Source organism: Bidens hawaiensis, unplaced genomic scaffold (assembly GCF_021521415.1).
Source record: "Bidens hawaiensis isolate Kalapana, Puna unplaced genomic scaffold, B.hawaiensis_p1.1 tig00002553_1, whole genome shotgun sequence".
NCBI classification, from domain to species: Eukaryota; Viridiplantae; Streptophyta; class Magnoliopsida; order Asterales; family Asteraceae; genus Bidens; species Bidens hawaiensis.
The window spans coordinates 580,874-605,548 of record NW_027491139.1 but is presented as its reverse complement, the minus strand read 5'-3'; the positions used below and the strand labels follow the sequence as shown (position 1 = coordinate 605,548).

Below are 24,675 nucleotides of genomic sequence, written 5' to 3'. Positions count from 1 at the left end.
CCCGTTTAAGGAGTATCTGGGTTTGGTAAGACCCATACCCATGAATTCGGGTCAAATGCATGAGAAGCCTCCATTTAAAAATCAAGCAAATCTGATGACTCCAAAAAAGGGGGAGCGACTACATCGCGACACGTAAGATTTCTATGTGTTCGTTTATATATATTGTAGATATTGTTGTTAGACCACTAGTCACACATTTGTTTCCTTCTCTTATTTCTCATTTTCTAAGTAAACCTTTAGTTATACCAAAATTTATGACAATTTTGTAAAAGTTTTGTATATAAGAATTTGTAACATTTGTAACTATTTTTTATGTGTGAGAGAGAAAGAGATTATGCATTCGAATTTATATGAAGCACTAAAACTAGGGTTTATTGCTCATCACAATGCCTAGGATTAACAAGTGTAGGGTTTCATCACTAATTATGAGCATCTTCGCCAACCTTGAACATGAAAAAGCACAACATTTAGAGCTCTAGCATGCATTCGAATTTAGAATAAGCACTAAAACTAGAGTTTATCGCTCATCAGTGTGCTTAAGATTAACAAGTTTAGGGTTTCATCACTAATTATGAGCATCTTCGCCAACCTTGAACATGAAAAGCGCAACATTTAGAGCTCTGGCATGCGTAACACATATAGCATCCAAAAAAGAAACTCCACAAACGGAGCAAATATAGTCACATACACATTTATAGTGAGAAAGACGCACAAATTGCCAGTGGGCTTTACAAAAATCTAATCTGAAAGAGTGAAACAGTCCAGACGGCAAAATTTGAGGGTTAATTAAAACGAATCCCATGGGAGCTTGTGGAACAAATGGTCACACTTTGGCCGGGTATCTCATTGAAATGTTTGAAACAAAAAATAGAAAGAAATTACTGGTGGGGAGAATGGAGAAAGATGATTCAAGACCAAACCGATTGTACAAAGATGGAGTGAGCGAGGTAATAACACACCTGCCATGACATCAAGCCATGTTCAAAACTTAACTGTCATAGTTAGGGCTGAAATTTCCGCCTACACTTTGATCAATATATTATTAAGCGCGTTTTGAACTTACCAAATCCAACCCGTAATTATTATTAAACAATGCTTCAAACATATGATGACAACCTGCGAGGAAGTCTTCTTTGCAAGCGCGAATGCAAGTTTGACCATGTGTGTAACACCCCAACCCGGAGCAGGCTGACGTGTTACTATTACAGATATCATAGACCAAACAAAAACCATTTAAAAGAAATGAAAAGAATCCCACAGCAACCAAAAGTGTTAAAAACACTGAAAGAAATTCTAAGTCCAGTTTATTTAATGCTTAAAGAAAATTAAATCAAGTCCTTATTATTGAGCTTCATTTTACTCTCATCACTGATCTCCCCGATTTCCCGAATTACCTGATAGCAAATAAGACAGACACAAACAAGAAAATACGGCTGAGCCAAAAATTGCCCAGTAACGGAAAGAACAATAGTATAGGTAAAGGCACACATAAGAAAAAACACATACTGAAGTAAAACTGAAACTATTGCGGATATAAAACCACGTTTTAGACCGAACTATAATTAGATGCGAAACATAATCCGATACACTATCGGAACGTAATCTGAATATACTCAAATTTAACCAAATGCATATACACATATCGAAACGGACCAGAAATATAGCGAAACACAAAATATAATTACTAAAATACACGACGATGATGTTAAAAATAAATAGGTCGTGTAATACGGAAACACCCAGAGCCTAAACAGAGGGGTACACAGCTAGCTAGTCCATGCACCAAAGAGACGGTGTGGGTGGCGTGCACACATTGTTCCATCTCAAACAGAAGTCAGGAGTCAGGAGTCAGGAGTCGGAGCTAAGATCGATCTATACGCCTCTAAGTGGCCTAGGTACTACATGAGTACTTTCAGAGACGCCGTGAACTTTGATTACGCACTGTCACGATAAGTGCCATGTCAGGAGTCAAGAGTCAGGAGTCGGAGCTAAGATCGATCTATACGCCTCTAAGTGGCCAAGGTACTACATGAGTACTTTCAGAGACGCCGTGAACTTTGATTACGCACTGTCACGATAAGTGCCATGTCGTTGACGCCCCAACGACAAGTCAGAAATGCTCGGGTAACAGAGTACTGAACTAAAGTCGTATAACTAAAAGATATTTAAACAGGAACATGCAATAATGAATTCAAAATATATATAACCTATTGCATGCTATAAAATTAATATAACCATATCATACGAATAAACCGAACTAGATAACAAAAATCCGCACTACGAAGTGACGGACATCGAATATAAAATGGACTAGAACCAATACTATGAGTGAAGAAAAACAGAATCCGTACCTTAGCCTAGGAAAGCAAAGATGATTAAGATAACTTCAACAAGTTGAGAGCCTACATTTTGATTATACACCGAATTAAGTTACTTAAATTGTGTTACGCAGTTTAAAGTTTAGTGATTGTTCCGGCAACGAATGACTCATGGCGTTTAATATGGTACACCTATTTTAATAATCTGGAAGGAAAGGTTATTAATTATCCTCAACGAATTTACAATCGGAAGCATGAGTCTTTACCATAAACAAATCTTATTCAGGGTTATTAATTATTGAGTTCACTTATATATAATTTAGTATACTTCAATGAAAGAAATAAATACCAATTCAAAGTCCTTAAATTCAATTGTTTGATGGGCCAAACTGTCAAAGATATAATAATAATAATAATAATAATAATAATAATAATAATATCTTGCATGACTCTTTGTCATTTAATGACGTGTGGATCATGCATCAAGAGCAAAAGAACACACAAGCTTTTATAAGTTTTCTTCGAAGTTAAGTTTTCAGATTTCGTCTTAGTCGCCGGAACCAATCAGTCGTACCGAAGCTAAATATTCAAGAGTTGTAAACGCGGAATGAAGATCCTTACCTCAATGGACGAGCAGGAACGAATCGGAGAGGTGAAACAGAAACAGCGGTAACAGTTACTATGCGCGGCGGTGGTGGCGTACGTCGTCCGAGTTTGAAACTGAGTATAGCAAGAATTTACATTAAAACTAAGATGTATGAACCAATTGACTTAGAATATGGTTTGTTTATTTACCTAGTGTCGTGAACAGGAAGAAACTAGATTGCTAAGTTGTCGGTTCGTAACGGTTCGTCGGCAATGGAGTCGCCGGCGGCCACTTGTAGCAAGAGCAGTGCCGGATCACACGGAGATATAGGCGAGGAGAGTGAGCAGATAATATGGTTGTGAGGAGTTCTCCTAGGGTTCAAGGGATTTGGATTTTATAATGAGTGGTCCGGAGGCTTCGGAGTTTTTTCCAAAATAATTGGCAAAGTTGAGTGAATTGCGTAGATGACTAGCTGAGATTTTGGAAATTCAAATGAACATATGAGATAATATATTAAATTGATTTTAAACCTCCTGCTTTATCTTTTATAAGTTTGTTCCATTATTTTATTATTATTATTATATAAACATTAATATATCATATTTTGAAAAACTTAAATTTACGGGTGTTACAACTCTTCCACCCTAAAAAAAAAATTTCATCCTCGAAATTTCTAATTACCAACGAAGTTTGACATAACCTATACGAAACACAACTTCAAACTTTCATAAATTCAGACATGACAATTGCAAAGTCTTGGAAACAAATATTAGGACAAATAAAACAGAATTCATATGAAATCAAAACCATCCAAACTGAAATCACCAAGTGCTAAAACGGAAATAAATACGGATATTGGGAACGAATTGTATCCTCCATTTCCCATGTAGCTTCTCGTTCAGAATGGTTCTTCCAAAGAATCTTAACGAATGGAATAGTTTTCTTTCGCATAATGCGTTCCTGACGATCAAGAATAGCTTCAGGTTCTTCTTCAACAGATAAATCCTCGCGAATCTGATGGAGCGGATAGGTAACAACATGTAACGGGTGATAATTATACCCCCTAAGAAGAGATACGTGAAAGACCCTATGCACATGAGATAACTGAGGTGGTAAAGCCAAACGATAAGAGACTTCGCCAACTCTTTCAAGAATTTCAAACGGTCCGATGAATCTTGGGCTAAGTTTTCCCTTGATTCCAAAACGTTGAACGCCTCTACAAGGTGAAACTCGCAAGAATACCCGATCACCGACATTAAATTCCAAAGCTCGACGATGTCGGTCTGCATAGCTCTTTTGTCGACTCTGAGCCTCTTTTAGCTTCTCACGAGCAATGGTAACTTTCTCATTTGTAATCTGTATCAACTCGGGCCCTTCAATAATTTTCTCACCAACCTCATCCCAACAATTAGGGGCTCTACACTTACGACCATATAAAAGCTCGAATGGCGCCATACCGATGCTAGCTTGCCAACTATTATTGTAGGCAAACTCAACCAGACTTAAATACTCGTCCCAGTTTCCACTCCACTCTAAAGCACATGCTCGAAGCATATCTTCGAGTGTCTGAATGGTACGTTCTGACTGACCGTCAGTCTGAGGATGAAACGCGGTACTGAATCTCAATCTAGTACCCCATGCGGCCTGCAACCCTTTCCAAAAACGCGAAGTGAAACGTGGGTCTCGATCACAAACAATAGAGACGGGGGTGCCATGGAGTCTCACAATCTCTCGAGTAAAAATATCGGATAACTTACTGACTGAGAATCCTTTTTGAATCGGAAGAAAGTGAGCCGATTTTGACAATCGATCGACTACAACCCAAATAGCATCATTTCTTTTGAACGTTTTAGGTAGTCCGGTAATAAAATCCATTGAGATATCATCCCACTTCCATACCGGAATGTCAAGTGTCTGAAGTAAACCCCCAGCTCTTTGATGCTCAGTTTTAACTTGCTGACAAGTAAGGCATCTGCTGACATAACTGGCCACGTCCTCTTTCATACCGCTCCACCAAAAATGTTGACGAAGATCTCTATACATCTTTGTGGATCCGGGGTGGATTGAGAACGGTGAACTGTGAGCCTCGGCTAACAACGACTCCCGTAGGGTGGAATCGCTAGGAACACATAACCGTTTCCCACACCAAACTACGCCATGCTCGTCTTCTCTGAATTCTGACTGTTTACCAACCTCCAAATTCTGTATAATTGCCCAAATTTCTCCGTCTTCATATTGCGCACTCTTGATTCGAGAAATTAGATCAGGCTCAATCTGAAATCTGGCTAGATATCCATTGGTATCACCAAAATGGAGACCAATACCCAATCTATCCAGATCATTGAGGATATGAGGTTGCAGCTGAAAAGAATTTATCGTTCCGGAACTCTTCCGACTAAGAGCATCGGCTACAACGTTTGCCTTCCCCGGATGATACTGTATGATAGCGTCGTAATCTTTTAGAAGTTCTAACCAACGTCTCTGTCTCATGTTCAGTTCCTTCTGAGTGAAGATATATTTCAAGCTCTTATGATCAGTGAAAATATCGCAAGTCTCTCCATAAAGATAATGACGCCAGATTTTCAACGCGAAAATAACTGCAGCGAGTTCGAGGTCATGCGTCGGATAGTTAACCTCGTAAGGTTTCAACTGTCGTGAGGCGTATGCAATGACTTTACCATGCTGCATTAAAACGCAGCCGAGACCTTTCTTAGAAGCATCACTATAAATTTGGTATCCACCCGAGCCTGAAGGAAGTGTAAGAATCGGATTAGAAACCAATCGCTTCTTTAGTTCTTCAAAACTTTTCTCTCGATCATCATTCCAGGAGAACTTAACCCCTTTCCTTAACAGTTGCGTGAGGGGTAGGGCGATGGCGGAAAAACCTTCAACAAATCGGCGATAATAACCGGCAAGGCCGAGAAAACTACGGACTTCTGAGACTGAGGTAGGTCTAGGCCAATTAGTGACTGCCTCGATTTTAGCCGGGTCCATTGAAATGCCTTCGGCCGACACAACGTGACCCAAAAATGCTACCATGCTTAGCCAGAACTCGCATTTTGAGAATTTTGCATACAGCTTCTTTTTACGTAAAATCTCGAGTACGATACGAAGATGATCCTCATGTTCCGCTTTACTTTTAGAATAAATTAGAATATCGTCGATGAAGACTATCACGAACTTATCAAGAAATTCTCGAAAAACTCGGTTCATCAAGTCCATGAAAACGGCGGGGGCATTGGTTAACCCAAACGGCATCACCAAGAATTCATAATGGCCATAACGAGTACGAAAGGCTGACTTAGAAACATCTGAATCTTTGATCTTAAGCTGATGGTAACCAGATCTCAAATCAATCTTAGAAAAACATTTGGCGCCTTGAAGCTGGTCGAATAGATCATCGATACGAGGCAAAGGATAACGATTTCGAATGGTGATTTTATTCAACTCCCGATAGTCAATACAGAGTCTTAATGAACCGTCCTTCTTCTTCACAAATAAGACCGGTGCACCCCAAGGAGAGACACTCGGTCTAATAAAACCCAGTTCCAATAATTCTTGTAGCTGCTCTTTGAGCTCCTTAAGCTCCAAAGGTGCCATACGATAGGGTGCCTTAGAAATCGGCTCGGCACCAGGGACAAGATCAATAGTAAATTCTACCTCGCGATCTGGTGGAAGTCCAGGCAATTCTTTAGGAAAAACGTCCGGAAAATCACAAACAGTCGGATAATCAGAGATTTTGGGTTCGTTAGAAGATGTAGCTTTAACTGAAGCAAGAAATCCCGTACAACCGTGCGATAGAAACTTATGAGCCTTAAGCGCAGAAATAATTTTTAAAGATTTTCGAGGCTGGGTACCCTGATAGATAATTTCGGGACACTGAGGATTTCCAAATAAAACACGACGAGTCTGACATTCGATCGTAACATTATGTTGCGATAACCAGTCCATACCCAGAATAACGTCAAAGTCGCTCATATGCATAGGATACAAGTCTGCGGCACGGATAACTGAATTGATTCGGATTGGACACTCGTTATAAACGTGAGAGATAACAGTGGTGTCTCTCAGAGGAGTAGATATCACTAAAGGGTACTCTAAGGCAGTAGGCATAGTCATTAAATGTTTAGCAAATAAGAGTGATACCACAGAATGTGTCGCACCAGTATCAAATAAAACATACGTATCACGATCACCAATTTGTAAATTACCGGAAACCATACCTGGGGCATTAGCTGCATCTTTAGCTGTAAGTGTAAAAACTCGTCCTCCTGCAGCAGATCTAGCATCTTCCCTAGTATTAGCCCTAGGGTCCCGCTGAGGGCAGTCTCTGATCATGTGTCCTGCATCTCCGCATCTAAAACAACGACCTTCAGCTCGACGACAAGCACCTCCGTGACGTTTCCCACACGTGCCACACAGAGGAGTATTTCGGTTTTGTTGATTTAGTGGTTGAGCTCTGGTGGGGTTATGATGTTGTTGCATATTATTCTATGCGGGCCTATGATTCTGATTTCGATTTCCCCCATTTCGTGGCTGATTGTTGAAATTCCTATCAGTACGCTGTCTACGGTCTCGGGGTACAAGGGACTGTTCGGTTCCAACTTGAGAAGACGATTGACCCTGATTATTTTCTCTAGGCCGCTTACGACTTTCATCAAAAGATTTCTGGCGGTGTTTCTTATCATTATCAAGGTTCTTAACCGCATCGACTATCTCATTTATGTCATTAAAACGGAGGTTCAAGATAAACTTCCTATCTCGGTCACAAATGGCCCACTTGAAATGGTTGGTCTGTTGTTCTTGCGTGCCTACAGTTGGGCCAAGAAAACTAACCAATCGACTGAAACGATTTTTAAACTCAACGATGGGCTCATCATTAGCCTGAATAATTGAAGAATATTCTCTCAAATATTCACTGCGATCAGCATCAGTGAAGTACTGTTGGTAAAACAAAGTACGGAATTCATTCCAAGGAAGTGTAGCAGCATAATTGTCTCCACCACGGGCAGCTTTCAGTGTCTTCCACCATCTGTGAGCGTCATCTTCGAGCTTGTAAGTAGCTAATCGAACCTTAAACACATCTTCAACACCCAGCACTTCAAACAGTTTCTCGATGTGCGCGATCCAGTTTTCAGCTTCTACTGGAGAACTAGCAGTACTAAAGGATTTTGGCTTTTGCTTTTGAAAACGCTCAAGCCAGACATGAATACCAACAGGATGATTGTTGCCTCCAGCATTGTTTCCACTGGCGTTGTTGCCACCGGCGTTGTTACCACCGACATTGTTGCCACCGGCATTGTTCTGCTGCAACTGTTGTATGATGTTAGGGACTGCCGCAGCAATAGCCGCATTGACGGCGTTAGCGACAAGGGTCGCAAGAGGTGGGTCGTTTCCAGCATCATTCCCGTTTTGGCGGTTAACACGTCTTCTAGGAGGCATCTGAAAGTAAGATAACGTATGAATTGAACGATAAAGATTTACGGAATACGCGAAAGACGAAAAGGAAAATCCTAACCCGACGTCTACCCATTAACTCACATTTTTAATTATTTTCGTGTAAGTTTTCTACAAGAAAGAGCCTGGGCTCTGATACCATAACTGTAACACCCCAACCCGGAGCAGGCTGACGTGTTACTATTACAGATATCATAGACCAAACAAAAACCATTTAAAAGAAATGAAAAGAATCCCACAGCAACCAAAAGTGTTAAAAACACTGAAAGAAATTCTAAGTCCAGTTTATTTAATGCTTAAAGAAAATTAAATCAAGTCCTTATTCTTGAGCTTCATTTTACTCTCATCACTGATCTCCCCGATTTCCCGAATTACCTTATAGCAAATAAGACAGACACAAACAAGAAAATACGGCTGAGCCAAAAATTGCCCAGTAACGGAAAGAACAATAGTATAGGTAAAGGCACACATAAGACAAAACACATACTGAAGTAAAACTGAAACTATTGCGGATATAAAACCACGTTTTAGACCGAACTATAATTAGATGCGAAACATAATCCGATACACTATCGGAACGTAATCTGAATATACTCAAATTTAACCAAATGCATATACACATATCGAAACGGACCAGAAATATAGCGAAACACAAAATATAATTACTAAAATACACGACGATGATGTTAAAAATAAATAGGTCGTGTAATACGGAAACACCCAGAGCCTAAACAGAGGGGTACACAGCTAGCTAGTCCATGCACCAAAGAGACGGTGTGGGTGGCGTGCACACATTGTTCCATCTCAAACAGAAGTCAGGAGTCAGGAGTCAGGAGTCGGAGCTAAGATCGATCTATACGCCTCTAAGTGGCCAAGGTACTACATGAGTACTTTCAGAGACGCCGTGAACTTTGATTACGCAATGTCACGATAAGTGCCATGTCAGGAGTCAGGAGTCAGGAGTCGGAGCTAAGATCGATCTATACGCCTCTAAGTGGCCAAGGTACTACATGAGTACTTTCAGAGACGCCGTGAACTTTGATTACGCACTGTCACGATAAGTGCCATGTCGTTGACGCCCCAACGACAAGTCAGAAATGCTCGGGTAACAGAGTACTGAACTAAAGTCGTATAACTAAAAGATATTTAAACAGGAACATGCAATAATGAATTCAAAATATATATAACCTATTGCATGCTATAAAATTAATATAACCATATCATACGAATAAACCGAACTAGATAACAAAAATCCGCACTACGAAGTGACGGACATCGAATATAAAATGGACTAGAACCAATACTATGAGTGAAGAAAAACAGAATCCGTACCTTAGCCTAGGAAAGCAAAGATGATTAAGATAACTTCAACAAGTTGAGAGCCTACATTTTGATTATACACCGAATTAAGTTACTTAAATTGTGTTACGCAGTTTAAAGTTTAGTGATTGTTCCGGCAACGAATGACTCATGGCGTTTAATATGGTACACCTATTTTAATAATCTGGAAGGAAAGGTTATTAATTATCCTCAACGAATTTACAATCGGAAGCATGAGTCTTTACCATAAACAAATCTTATTCAGGGTTATTAATTATTGAGTTCACTTATATATAATTTAGTATACTTCAATGAAAGAAATAAATACCAATTCAAAGTCCTTAAATTCAATTGTTTGATGGGCCAAACTGTCAAAGATATAATAATAATAATAATAATAATAATAATAATAATAATATCTTGCATGACTCTTTGTCATTTAATGACGTGTGGATCATGCATCAAGAGCAAAAGAACACACAAGCTTTTATAAGTTTTCTTCGAAGTTAAGTTTTCAGATTTCGTCTTAGTCGCCGGAACCAATCAGTCGTACCGAAGCTAAATATTCAAGAGTTGTAAACGCGGAATGAAGATCCTTACCTCAATGGACGAGCAGGAACGAATCGGAGAGGTGAAACAGAAACAGCGGTAACAGTTACTATGCGCGGCGGTGGTGGCGTACGTCGTCCGAGTTTGAAACTGAGTATAGCAAGAATTTACATTAAAACTAAGATGTATGAACCAATTGACTTAGAATATGGTTTGTTTATTTACCTAGTGTCGTGAACAGGAAGAAACTAGATTGCTAAGTTGTCGGTTCGTAACGGTTCGTCGGCAATGGAGTCTCCGGCGGCCACTTGTAGCAGGAGCAGTGCCGGATCACACGGAGATATAGGCGGGGAGAGTGAGCAGATAATATGGTTGTGAGGAGTTCTCCTAGGGTTCAAGGGATTTGGATTTTATAATGAGTGGTCCGGAGGCTTCGGAGTTTTTTCCAAAATAATTGGCAAAGTTGAGTGAATTGCGTAGATGACTAGCTGAGATTTTGGAAATTCAAATGAACATATGAGATAATATATTAAATTGATTTTAAACCTCCTGCTTTATCTTTTATAAGTTTGTTCCATTATTTTATTATTATTATTATATAAACATTAATATATCATATTTTGAAAAACTTAAATTTACGGGTGTTACAATGTGACTCAAACTCTCATCACGTGAACCACAATAACGAGTGTTTTAGTGACGCCATTGTAACTTTCAGATCACTTCTACAGGCTCTTCTTATAAACATTGTTAGTGTTCAAAAAACACGTTATAGAACGCGAAGTAGGTGCAAAATGCATGAGCTTATAGAAACACAATACATTGATTATAAACATTGCAATTCCATATTTTCCGGTACATTAAGAGAAACCTAATTGACTAAGTTGCCCTTATCTGGTATGACCTAAATCAGCAGCAGCATTTCTTAACAAGTTCATTACATTAAGGTCAATAATAATAATAATAATAATACTAGTAATTATTATGAATACGTTGCAAGAGTAGGCAGGAAATCATGAATTAAAAGTGAAGTTAACCGGAGGCAATCGGATAACAGCTTCCTCGGTTTCGATTGGATCTGATCTTAGAATCTACACAACCAACAACAGAAGCTTCAAATTCATTGTTATATCATAATAAGAATAATAATTCAAGGAGAAAGAAAGAAAGAAAGAGAGTGGTACCGGATCTTGAAGAAGGAGCTTCGTATCGTCAGTGGCCGGACGGAATTGGGGCTTATTATTATTATGGCTAACTTCTCTCTTGAGTTCACTGTTGCCGGACTTCATTGAAACTGCTGTAGGTTTCATCTTCCTGTTTTCAATAGCAGAGAGAGGCATGACCACTATTTTGAATTGAGAGGGAAGGCCCGGCCCATTAGGAAGAAAGATAAGAGCCTGCTTCTTCTTACCGGGTAAGTAAGTGTAGAGGTGCACAAATCGGGTTGACTAGTACCTGATTTCGGGTACAATTGGGTATTAGAAAATCAGGTATTAACTATATCTAGATCAGGTTCGGGTCCTGGTATTGTATCTAAAAACCATACCATACGCATTAGGATTTGGGTAGTGTATGAAACCGGGTGTTCGAAAACATGGTATTTTGATACCCTATATTCTCAGGTATTGAAAAAACCTTATTTTTGCGTTTTTTTTAGTTATTATTATTAAGGTCAATAATAATAATAATAATAATAATACTAGTAATTATTATACTAGCATTTCCGGTACATTAAGGTTTTAGCATAATAAGTTTGGGTCAGATTAAGATCGAACCCGCAAGATTATTATCAGTTAACTCGAGATAACAACAATGGAGGCATTGAAGGTCTGGTCGTCACGGCCTCTAAGACACCTCTTCCATTTAGCTTCCTTACCTCCACTCCCTACTTCCAAATCACACCTCTCTTCTTCCTTTATCCGCTGCTGTTCTTCTTCTTCTTCCACCACCGCCGCCGTGCCCAAACAAGGCGGCAGAGGCAGGCGACAACCAGCCAATTCAACCGCAACCTCAACTTCCGACCGAGACGCTATTCACGCTATCCGCCTCAAAAAGGTTCGCCTCGATAATATTCATTAATATTAATATTAACCTTTCATAATTCAATTTCTGATGAATTGTATAATTTAGGTCAAATCTGCTTGATTGAACATTTGAACATGTGAATATTAGAGAGTATATGTTATTATTAGGGTTTATTTAGTGATGAATTGCAACGTTCTTAATCCAAAACATTAGACATAATCACTTTAATTAAATATAAAGTTAAGCACTTGACTGCTTGAGATAATAATATAAACATAATAATCCCCTACTCGGTGGTTTTATTCTGATAATGTCAACGGAGAAGCACGGGTTAGATTTGTTGTTTGTTAAAGCAAGACTTTATAAAACAAATCATTAATGAAACGAACTGAACATAGGCAATAAAACTATAAAATTTGAATGTTGGGTTAATTATTACAAATAAAAATATGAAACAAATCTTTTAAATGAAGTTAAACAAACAAACGTAAACTAACATAAATGACACGATACCGAACGTTCACAAACACAAATGAACGGACACAATCTCTGTTCATGTTCGCTCATTTATTAAACGAACTTCCCGGCTTCCCACCGAACGGTTCACAAACTGTTCGCTGAACGTTCGGTTCGCTTACAGCCCTAGGTTTATTGTTATCATGTCTAGGAGATGTTATTGATTAGATAGTTGATTAATAATACATAATATCTAAGGTTTTTAAAATTTTATAGTGAAAAGTTGTGTAATGTATGCTTTAATTTTATAGGTAGAAGAGTTGAGGAGCAAGGGTTTTGAGCCCTATGCTTACAAATGGGACCGAACTCATTCTGCTAACCAGTTGCAAGATCTTTATAAACATTTGGAAAATGGTGAAGAGTCAAATGGTGAGGATGATCAAGTTTCAATATCAGGAAGAATTGTGGCGCGTAGGGCTTTTGGAAAACTTGCTTTCTTAGACTTTGAGGGATGATTCTGGGACAATTCAGGTATTGTCTGCATAACTAAATGAACATGATTTTGTCACTATTACTAATATTTAATTACTTATATGTGTACTTATGATTTCAGCTTTACTGTGAGAAAGAAAGGCTTGTAAATGATCAATTTGAGCAGTTAAAAAGCCTTGTTGATATTGGTGACATATTGGGTGCACGTGGTTCAATTAAACGAACCGAGAAAGGTTTGATTCTCTATGCTAGCCAACATTACTTTAGGATAAAACATTGTTCAGTATTAATTACCACAATATATGCAATTTTTAATGTATTTTCAGGGGAGCTTTCTGTATGTGTGAATTCATTTTTGATTCTCACAAAGTCTTTGCTTCCACTCCCGGATAAGTTTCATGGTCTAACAGACGTGGATAAGCGTTACCGCCAACGGTTAGTTTTCTAATATCTTTCATGGGAAATGTGTGTATGCAACAACTGTTATAGTATTATTGTAAACGGTAATATTTATTTGTTCAGATATGTTGACATGATTGCAAATCCTGAAGTAGCTGACGTGTTTCGCAAGAGAGCAAATGTAGGTTTGAAACATTGCATATTTTTATAATCTCGTTATTTCTTATATAATAATATAATTACTTAATTAGTATGTTTATTTCTGCTTCACTTCAGTAGATTGTATCAGTCATACGCCAGACTGTTGAAAATGTGGGATTTATTGAAGTTGATACTCCGGTTCTTCAGGTTTTGTAATCATCCATAAAGGTGTAAACTTTGTTTAGTTGGATCTGGATTTTTAAATTATTTTTATTAATTAGGGAGCGGCTGGTGGTGCAGAAGCTAGACCGTTTATTACACACCATAACTCTCTTGGTAGGGATCTTTACTTGAGAATTGCTACTGAACTACATTTGAAGAGAATGTTGGTGAGATTCTAAATATTATATCTTTAATAAATATATAAACTTGGTACAGTTAGCATTTTATTTTATGTTTTTATATAAATGTTTTGCAATATAGGTTGGGGGATTTGAAAAGGTATATGAAATTGGAAGAATATTCAGAAACGAAGGCATTTCGACTCGTCATAATCCAGAATTCACGACAATTGAAGTAATAAATGCATCATTTTTCTTTATAATTGTATATTGCAAGATTTTGTGTTCTTGTAATCACTAATCAGGGTTTATTGGTTTTGTAAATAAAATGATCCAGATATATGAAGCGTATTCAGACTATGAAAGTATGATGAACATGGCAGAAGAAATTGCAACTCAATGTGCTCTTGCAGTTAATGGGAAGCTTACTGTTGACTATCAGGTAAGGTGTTAAGTTTTTTTATATATATTTATCTAACATTGGAGCGTTTTTTATTGAAACTGGTATCATCTTTGATGTATGCAACAGAACAAATTTGGTGTAACGCTATTGCCCATAACATTTTATACCAAATTTTTAGAAGTACTAATATAATATATTTGATTAAAATCTTCTTAATTTGTACCCTTGTCATATTTTAAAATTTCCACATAATTGTTGAACAATGAAAGTATAGTTTCAAATTACTGATTACTGAATATTATAATGATTTCACTAAGCTTTAATTTATTTCTCAATGTTAGTTCATAATTTGATTAGTTCACTGGATTTAAAAAAATTCTCAATTTACATAAAACAAATTAGAGGCACAGAAGCTTGTTATATACTTTGTAGTGAATAATCCAATATTTTTGCCATTTTGGGAGTGGTAACTTAAAGTATTAGAGATGAAACTTGTAATATCTGTGTTCATTTACTTTATTGTCACAATAACACTAACTTTATATGTATTATTGTTATTGACTTATTGTTAATCTACTGTTGTGTGTGTGTCTTATAAATAGAGTTTTTTACCGCCATCATAATAACAATATGTATATAATTTCGTTAATATTGTAACGTGTATGTATATATCAAAACAATAAATGATTTTTAATTTATTGTCACAGACTCGCAGTGATAATAATCATATACATGTAATATTGTTAACCTCAAAAATGTGGATCTAAATGTTAAGTCGTTAAGTACTTTTTTTCTTAACTACTTTCACGTTTTCTTTTCCACTGTTTTCAGTTAATATTTACTGCACATAACCTTGCGATTAATGTGTCATTTCTACTTTCAGTTAATTATTTATTTGCATCCAGGGTGTAGAAATTAATCTAGAAAGACCTTGGAAGAGGGAAACAATGCACAATTTAGTCAAAGAAGCTACAGGGATTGATATTAATGAATTTGGAAATGATCTTAATGCTCTAAAAGAAGCAACTTTTGTCAAGCTTAATTTGGGTCCAAATAGTCAAGAAAGACATTTAATTGAAGCATGTTCCTCAGTTGGTCGCGTGCTCAATGAGGTCGATTTCAATAATTCTTATTAATATTAAGTTTATGCCAAATACTAACAACAATAGTTTGTGTTTTCAGATCTTTGAGATGGTAGTTGAACCAACACTAGTGCAACCGACATTTGTGTTGGACTATCCTGTTGAGGTATCCCCTTTGGCTAAACCCCATCGGAGGCATCCAGGTTTAACCGAGAGATTTGAATTATTTATTTGCGGTCGTGAGTTAGGGAACGCGTTTTCTGAATTAACTGATCCTTTGGACCAAGTATGATATTATCACTATTTCGATATTATTTACTCGTTATATAACTAACAATTTATAAGTTATAACAGAGAAGTCGGTTGGAAGAACAAGTGAGCAGCATAATCTAAAGAAAGAAGCTGCAAGTTCAAAAGACTCGGACACAAAAGGCGAAGATGACGTGTCATATGAAGTGACGCTTGATGAAGATTTTTTAACAGCTTTGGAATATGGGATGCCACCGGCATCAGGAATGGTACATTTCTACCTCACTTAATAATTTAATACATTTTGTTAAATGTTATTAATGGAGTAATTTTTGATTTTAGGGACTTGGGATAGACAGGCTTGTGATGCTTCTGACAAATTCAGCCAGTATCAGAGATGTTATTGCCTTCCCTGTGCTTAAGATTCAACAATAATATATTGAAGTTCTTAAATTTCAGGTTTGTTTTAATTTTAAGCAATGATATGTGATGACATTTATTGATATCTTCAATTGCTCAGCACTGGGTGCATATGTAATTTGAGTGAGACCATCTTTTTTAACGCATAATTTTGTAGTAGTTTTTTAAATGTAATATGCTACACATAACTTTATATTCTTATAATGAAAATATAGGAATGAATTAAGATTCCAATTCAACTAATCGAACGCCGATGAAGGGTTTTGTAGTAAAGATGAAAAAACTTGGATCGTAAATTGGAGGGTGCGTAATATGGCACATATTGAACATTAACCATAGATTTTCGTACCAAAGGATTTCTAGCCTAATGATATCATCTAATGATATCATGATGTGTAATTGGCCAAGCATTTATTTTCAAGGTTATGCTTACTTATAGCTTATTTTCTATTATTTGATAAGCTCTTTTTAAGTGTTTGGATTAGCTTATATTCTACAAGTTAATTATGTGTCTTAATAAATTGTTAAATCCAACATTCTCTAATTTGTTAAGAGTAATAATTACTAATCCACCATCATTTGAGGACAAATGAGTAATTTACACCCTTAAACAAATAAGCTTTATCAAATAAGCTAAAAAACCATATTCAAATAAGCTTCTTCAAATGAGCTTATATAAGCTAATAAACATAAGCTTAAAAAGCTAGGCCAAACACCAAACTAAGCTTATTTTGTAGAAAAAAGCTAAAAAAGCTATAAGCTTTGTTAAAAAAGCTAGGCCAAACACCACCTAAGAATTGGAGTCCTATAATAGACATTGGTATATATTTATAAGCAGACTGTGTGTCAGTTCTAAAAAAACAGAGCATAAGATTTTTTATGAAGACAATGAACATGTGCATATATATCGAAACAACAATCATATATACTAAAATATGATAAGTAAATCCTTTTAGATCCCTGATTTTAGGATATTGTTGACATAAAAAATCAAGGACAGCGTGCTAAAAGCTTACCCATCAAAACATCATTTAAAAATTCTGTCCAAATTAAAAGTTAGTATAAAAATTGATGACATACTCCTATTAAATTCAACACAGAAGTCAACTTTCATATTTATCTCAACAAAATAATACATAGAGTTAGGTATACCTTTACCTTGCACTAAATTATGTCACGTGAATTTCATAAACTGTAAAGTGAACTACAAAAATACTTAATTTTCAAGATAAAATAAAATAGATACCTGGAAAGTTTATACGCCAAAATAGTTATTGTACTTTCAAAGAATAAATGCTGATACATGAAAATAAACCGAATATTTATTTGAAATTTACTAATGTTTACTTGTTTACAGTATAGGATATATATACTAAAAAGATTCATTTATTTATATTATTTTCTTATATAATAAATAGCAGTAAACCCATTGAAAAAAATGTTCATTCTAATATTCTAACCCATACTCTCTCCAGCCTTATCACAATCATGGGCCTGGAAATCCTAACGGAAAAACCAAAATCACCACCAAATGCACCACCGGCCACCACCGTCACCACCCGCAAAAAACTCACTCTCATCCCCCTCATCTTCTTAATTTACTTTGAAGTTGCCGGCGGCCCGTACGGTGAAGAGCCCGCAGTCCAGGCCGCAGGCCCGCTCCTTGCCATCCTCGGGTTCCTAATATTCCCATTCATATGGAGTATCCCAGAAGCTCTAGTCACTGCAGAACTGTCCACTACCTTCCCGGGAAACGGCGGGTTCGTCATATGGGCCGACAAAGCGTTCGGCCCTTTTTCGGGCTCGTTGATGGGCAGCTGGAAGTACCTGACAGGAGTGATCAATATAGCTGCCTTCCCAATTCTCTGCATAGATTACATGCAAAAACTGTTTCCAGTATTCTCATCGGGCTTACCTCGAACTTTAGCAATATTATTATCCACCGTATTCCTTTCGTTCGTTAACTACACCGGGTTAAACATAGTCGGAATCGCAGCGATCGGTCTTGGAGTCATATCCCTAGCTCCATTCCTAGTCATGTCATTAATAGCTATACCTCAAATTCATCCACACAGGTGGTTAAGTTTAGGCCAAAAAGGTGTCAAAAAAGACTGGAATTTATATTTCAACACACTTTTCTGGAACTTAAACTTCTGGGACACAGTCAGTACAATGGCTGGAGAAGTCGAAAATCCGAAAAAGACGTTCCCGAAAGCACTATTATGCGCAGTCGTCTTGACGTGTTTCGCTTACATTATCCCATTAATGGCAGTCACCGGGGCGGTCTCAGTCGACCAAAACGAATGGGAGTCCGGGTTCATGGCAGTCGCAGCACAAACAATATCGGGTAAATGGTTAAAGATTTGGATCGAGATTGGAGCGGTGTTATCGGGTATCGGTTTATTCGAAGCTCAGTTAAGCAGCTGCGCGTATCAGGTTCTCGGAATGTCGGAACTCGGGTTTTTACCGAGGTTTATCGGTGTTCGGTCGAAGTGGTTCGATACTCCATGGGTGGCGATATTAATATCGACTTTGATTACCCTTGGTGTTTCTCAAATGGATTTTACGGATATTGTGGCGTCCGCGAATTTTCTATACAGTTTGGGGATGTTGTTGGAGTTTTCGTCGTTTTTGTGGCTGCGGAGGAAGTTTCCGCGGCTGGAGCGGCCGTATAAGGTGCCGCTACGGTTGCCAGGGCTGGTGGTGATGTGTTTGGTTCCATCAGCGTTTTTGGTGGTTATTATGGTTATTGCTACCAAGATTGTTTATTTGGTTAGTGGGTTGATGACTGTTGGGGCTGTTTTGTGGTATTTTTTGATGAATTATTGCAAGTCAAAGCAATGGTTTAAGTTTGAAAATGGTGACAAAGAAACGTTGTCATCTTGATAATCATTTGTTTGGACGTTTTGAGTCCGGTGGGGTGTTGAGTTGACTGAGTGGCTCATGGTTGGTGGTTAGTTAAGGCTTACATGGTTGGGCTGTATGTAGTGTAGGTTTGTTTAGATGAAGTCATTATCGGTCAACCTCAAGTTTGTACTAGTTTTATATATTTTACTATATATATATTGGCATATTTTATATTTCATAGAAACATTCAAACGATTTACTATATATATCATAATTTTTATATCTTTAGAACAACATCACAATGAGCTTCAAAATTGGCTTTACTAATAATAAGTAATCATATTTGTCATCTTGTCGACATTTTGTCTCACAAAGTTATAGTAAAATCCATCTTTAAAAAGCGTTTAAAAGCGTCTTACAATGCACGTCTTTGCTTAAAAAATTAACGTTTTTTTATAAAATATGTCTGTCATGCCCTCTTTTTTGTATATTTTGCCCTCCCTTTTTTAGATTGTCTCATCTCTCTTCCAAACGTCTGAATAATGATAATAAATAGTTGTTACAATTATTATTTTTTATTTATGCTTGTTACCTTCATTCCAGAATAAACTCTTAACTTATTTTGGTACACCAAGTTTTGACCCAAATCGAATTGGTAATTATTTAGAATATGTTCAAAAACTCGAGGCTCGAAGCTCGGGCTCGTGACTCGCTCGATAAAAACTCGAATAAAACTAGCTAAAAAAACTTGATTTGAAACATTCTGAATTAAGTTGGCTCATTTTTGTAATCAAGCTCGGCTCGATCATGGCTTGGCTGGTTGGCTCGATTTAAATCTCGTTTAGCTTCAAAATCAAGCTAGAGCCTTAGCTGAGATGCCTCATTTAATTTCAAGCCCGAGCTTGAAACCACCCTGGCTCGACTCGGGCTCGACTCGTGAACAACCCTACAACATATTTTGATCAATACTCGTTATGGCTCGTTATGGGATCCAACCGCCTGACCTAAGTTTCACAAGGGAATCCAATTCATATGCACAAGTGACAAAAGAGAGCATAAATGATACCATGGGTTGAATAAATTCTCGTTTCATTGTTGGTTCAGAACTTGTGATTAGAAGAATTTTGATATGATTCTATGCATAATTGTAACTTTTTAAAGAAGGAATATATTCTTAAATGCACCACCAGTAGCTTATTCATGACTTTATGTATGTACGGATATCGTCTGAAATCGAACCTACATGTCTTTGGAATTATGTTATTCTAGTACAATTGGATATATAAATATATATATGTGTGGTGTGCACATTTCAAAGTTGGGAAAAATTCCTAAAATAGGTATTTATGATTATATTTTTCAGGTTTTAGGTGCCATTTTCAACATATTCCCAAAATAGGTATTATAAACTAGTCGTGACGAATAGTTTATGATTATTCACGAGTAGTTTGTATAACCAATTAAAACTTGTCACGTGTCTATAAACTAACCGTAACGACCAGTTTCACTAATAATCTACTCGTAAAGATTAAATAAGTTTAAACCCTCGTAATCAGCGCCACACGAGTAAATAAGATATTCTTTAGTCGCGACGAACAGATTATAAAACCTTAAGAGTCGCGAGTATTTTATCAAACTAACCACGACGATGAGTTTGACTACCAAATGCATCTAACTGGTTTGTTTTACAAAACACTAACCGGAATGGTTAGTTTGTTTGCTTAACTTGTCTTTACGAGTAGACACTAGTCAACGACTACTTTATATCCGTTATACGAGTATTTTGTTGGTAACTAAGTCGTCTCGATAAGTTTATCCGGTAAACATTACGCTTACGAGTAGTTCATTTGTAGTTAACTCGTCGTGACTAGTTTACCTTGTTTATATTCCCGATACGAGTATTTTATTGTTAATAAACTCGTTCTGATAAGTTACCAGAATTAAATTAACCATACGAGTAATCTATTGTGTCACACCCCGACCAAAGGCGGATTATACATCGGGGCGCCACATATTGTTTCATTACTCGTGACACTATTGGGTGTCAATATTTAATAAATATATTCATTCGCGCACGCGCAACGCAAGCACAAGATAACATAAATCAACATAAATCATTATATTATAAGGCAAAATATTCGAACAACAATAACTTGTCTTGATACATTTTAATCTAGGTCCAAAAGTAAAAACGTCCTACGTGTCCACAAGCTCCAAATGTAGCTACAGCAAACCTGAACATGTGTTAAAATAAAACGTCAAACACTTGCGTGTTGGTGAGAAATCAAGTTTAATAGATAATAGATAACAATAAATCTGCGCGCAACATGTGTATGTCTGGTTTTCAACAAGGGTGTAATCAGATCGGGATCAAGTCTAAGATTCATAGCTCATAGTCAATCTGTGCTCCCAATTGAGCATAAAAACAAGAAAACTGTGCAAGTGTAAACAAAAGAGAAAATCATAAACGATAGTTCTCCCGTGTTCATCTAATGGTACCATGAAAACTGCGGAATAGACCGACAAGACGGTTAATGATCCACACATACAAATAAACAGCCAAGTCTACGTCCTCAACACATGGGATACTGCGCGACTAAAGTTCATAAACAAGTTTAAAACTCTAAGTTTGTATGAGCACATGAACAACCCAAAACATTAAAAATAAAAAGGGATTAGGTACGAGATTACTCACTTGATAAACGGTGCGGTGAAAGATAAAGCAAGAACCAACTTTAAACAAGCACAAGTTAACCTATAATTAAAGATTATTGTTTTAACGAATGGTTTTAAGTCTCGATTATAAGTTAGCATAATTAATAAGTAACTTAAACAAATTATTATATATTATAGATTACCGGAAAACAGGGCAGAACAGGAGAGAGGACGAAGGCAGAGAGCAAGGAAGATAATAAGTGTTTGTGTGTGTAGTGTTAAGAAAATAGCATTATTATTTATAGGGAAACCCTAGGGAACACAAAATCCCTAGAAAAGGGGAAAAGATCTCCAAAAAGCAAAAGATATCAAAAAGCATAAGAATCCAAAAGCAAAAGATATCAAAAGATATGGTAGCTGCAGGGGACAAGGAAAAGCTGACAGGTAACAGTAAACAGGCATGGGAGGGTCAGATAAAGGTACTGGTCAAGCATGGGAAAAGCAGATCTCAAAAGATAATGTCAGTCACTTTTTCTGTCAACCAATGGGGTTGGTGCGCATGCTGCGCCGAAAGTAACTTTTCAGACATAAGATAGGTCAGGTCAACAGCACAGAAGATAAGACATCACAAAAGTAAACGGCTAGATTAAACAGAAGACTCAAAGGGTTTAGCGCGAGAAGGCATCGAGCGCGAGAGCGCGAAGGCAGACAGAACAAACCTTAGCGCACTGCGGGAAGAACTACAATTCTAAGCGCGCTGCGGGAAGAACTACAATTCTAAGCGCGCTGCGGGAAGAACTATAATCCTTAGCGCGTTGCGGGGACAGTTCGCCTCGCGTATCGCAGCAACAGATGGTCTTCACGCAGGCTTCCTTGTAAGGAGTCTGGGCGCGTGGAGCTGCGCAGACAACCTTAGGCGGGAAGAAACAAAGGACAAACAAAGAGAAGGGGGGGTTCAAGGCTTAAGGGCGGAACGACGACAAGAGAGAGAAAGAGGCGGGACGGCAACAAGAGGGAAAAGAAGGCGGAAAGAAACAGAAGAAGAGGGACGGCGGAAAGGAAGAGAGAGGAAGAGGCGGGAAGGAAAATATTATTAGTAATATATATATATTTTAAATGTCAAGTTTTAAAAAAAAATAATTAAATTTTAAATCATAAAAAGAATCGGATCAGAAAACGGGTACCTGGGTCGGGTCGGATGGGGCAGATGTCACAGTCTCCCCTACTTCAAGAAATTTCGTCCCGAAATTTATCTCGAAGTAGGCTGCGCAGAGAACAGGTGCGGGTACTTGATCTTCATTTGATCTTCCCTTTCCCATGTAAACTCGGCTCCGCGCTTGGACTCCCAGCGAATTTTCACGATAGGGATGCGACTGCGCTTGGTTTGCTTAACCTCGCGATCCAAAATCTCAACAGGCTTCTCAACGAAATGCATGGATTCGTCAACTTGAACTTCATCAAGTGGAATGTGAAGGTTCTCGTCAGCTAAACATTTCTTGAGATTGGAAACATGGAACGTTGGATGCACATTGCTGAGCGCGGGCGGCAGGTCTAGTTTGTAGGCAACTTTTCCCACACGCACGAGAATCTTGAATGGACCAACATAACGAGGAGCAAGCTTACCTTTCTTCCCAAAGCGGACAACACCTTTCCAGGGCGACACTTTGAGGAGAACAAGATCACCAACTTGAAATTCGAGAGGCTTTCGCCTGCGATCTGCGTAACTCTTCTGTCGGCTTCTGGCAGTCAGCAGATGATCACGGATCTTGGCGATTTTATCGGTTGTCTCTTGAACTAGTTCGGGTCCTGTGATTTGAACTTCACCCACTTCGTTCCAACAAATCGGTGAACGGCACTTTCGACCGTAAAGTGCTTCAAATGGGGCCATACCGATGCTGGAATGATAGCTGTTATTATAAGAGAACTCGACCAGAGGTAGGTGTGAATCCCAATTACCTCCAAAATCAAGAACACAAGATCGAAGCATATCCTCAAGGGTTTGAATGGTTCGCTCAGACTGTCCGTCAGTCTGAGGATGATATGCAGTACTCATGTCCAAGCGAGTTCCTAGCGCAGATTGGAGAGATTTCCAAAAGCGGGATATAAAACGGCCATCGCGATCGGATATGATGCTCAAAGGAGTACCATGGCGGCAGACAATTTCCTTGACGTAAAGCTGCGCGAGTTGCTCAACACGGTAGTTTTCACGAATGGGCAGAAAGTGAGCAGACTTAGTCAATCGATCCACTATTACCCAAATGCTATCATGTTTGCTTGCTGTCAAAGGTAACTTGGTAATAAAGTCCATCGCTATACATTCCCATTTCCACGCAGGAATTTCTGGTTGTTCTAGCAAACCAGATGGGCGTTGGTGTTCAGCTTTTACCTTAGAACAAGTCAGGCATTTAGCTACGAACACAGCAATATCCTTTTTCATACCGGGCCACCAATAAGTAATGCGCAAATCCTTGTACATTTTATCAGCGCCGGGATGAATAGAATACCGAGATTTGTGCGCTTCACTCAGGATATCAGCGCGAAGATTCTCATCAAAGGGAATCCAGATGCGATTGAGATAGCAGAGAATCCCACTCAGATTAGGGACAAAGTGAGCTTCCGCGCCACACGCTAACTCGGCGCGAAGGTTACCATTACTGATGGATGCGCGCTGCGCGTCACGAATGCGTGATTCGAGATTGCTCTGAATCGGCGCAAAGTGAAGCTGCGTGCGCGGCAAGATACAGTTAAGTTGGCTGGGTTTGCGGCTGAGCGCATCGGCTACCACATTAGCCTTACCAGGATGATACCGGATCTCACAATCGTAATCGCTGATGAGTTCGTTCCATCGGCGTTGCCTCATGTTGAGTTCCTTTTGATCAAAGATGTGCTGAAGGCTTTTATGGTCAGTGTAGAGGATACACTTAGTACCATAAAG

General features: G+C 38.0%; 2 pseudogenes across 1 annotated transcript; both read left to right on the top strand.

The window, feature by feature from the left end:
• Positions 1 to 12,017: 12,017 nt before the first annotated feature.
• LOC143620159 (lysine--tRNA ligase, chloroplastic/mitochondrial-like) lies at positions 12,018 to 16,323 on the top strand (annotated as a pseudogene). Its single transcript, XR_013151298.1, has 13 exons — positions 12,018 to 12,285; positions 13,023 to 13,242; positions 13,325 to 13,436; positions 13,530 to 13,638; positions 13,726 to 13,783; positions 13,882 to 13,950; positions 14,025 to 14,132; positions 14,227 to 14,319; positions 14,422 to 14,526; positions 15,393 to 15,599; positions 15,670 to 15,855; positions 15,924 to 16,087; positions 16,161 to 16,323. The product of XR_013151298.1 is annotated as a lysine--tRNA ligase, chloroplastic/mitochondrial-like (transcript).
• Positions 16,324 to 17,687: 1,364 nt separating this feature from the next.
• Positions 17,688 to 19,272, top strand: LOC143620158 (putative polyamine transporter At3g13620 pseudogene; annotated as a pseudogene).
• The last annotated feature ends 5,403 nt before the right edge of the window (positions 19,273 to 24,675 follow it).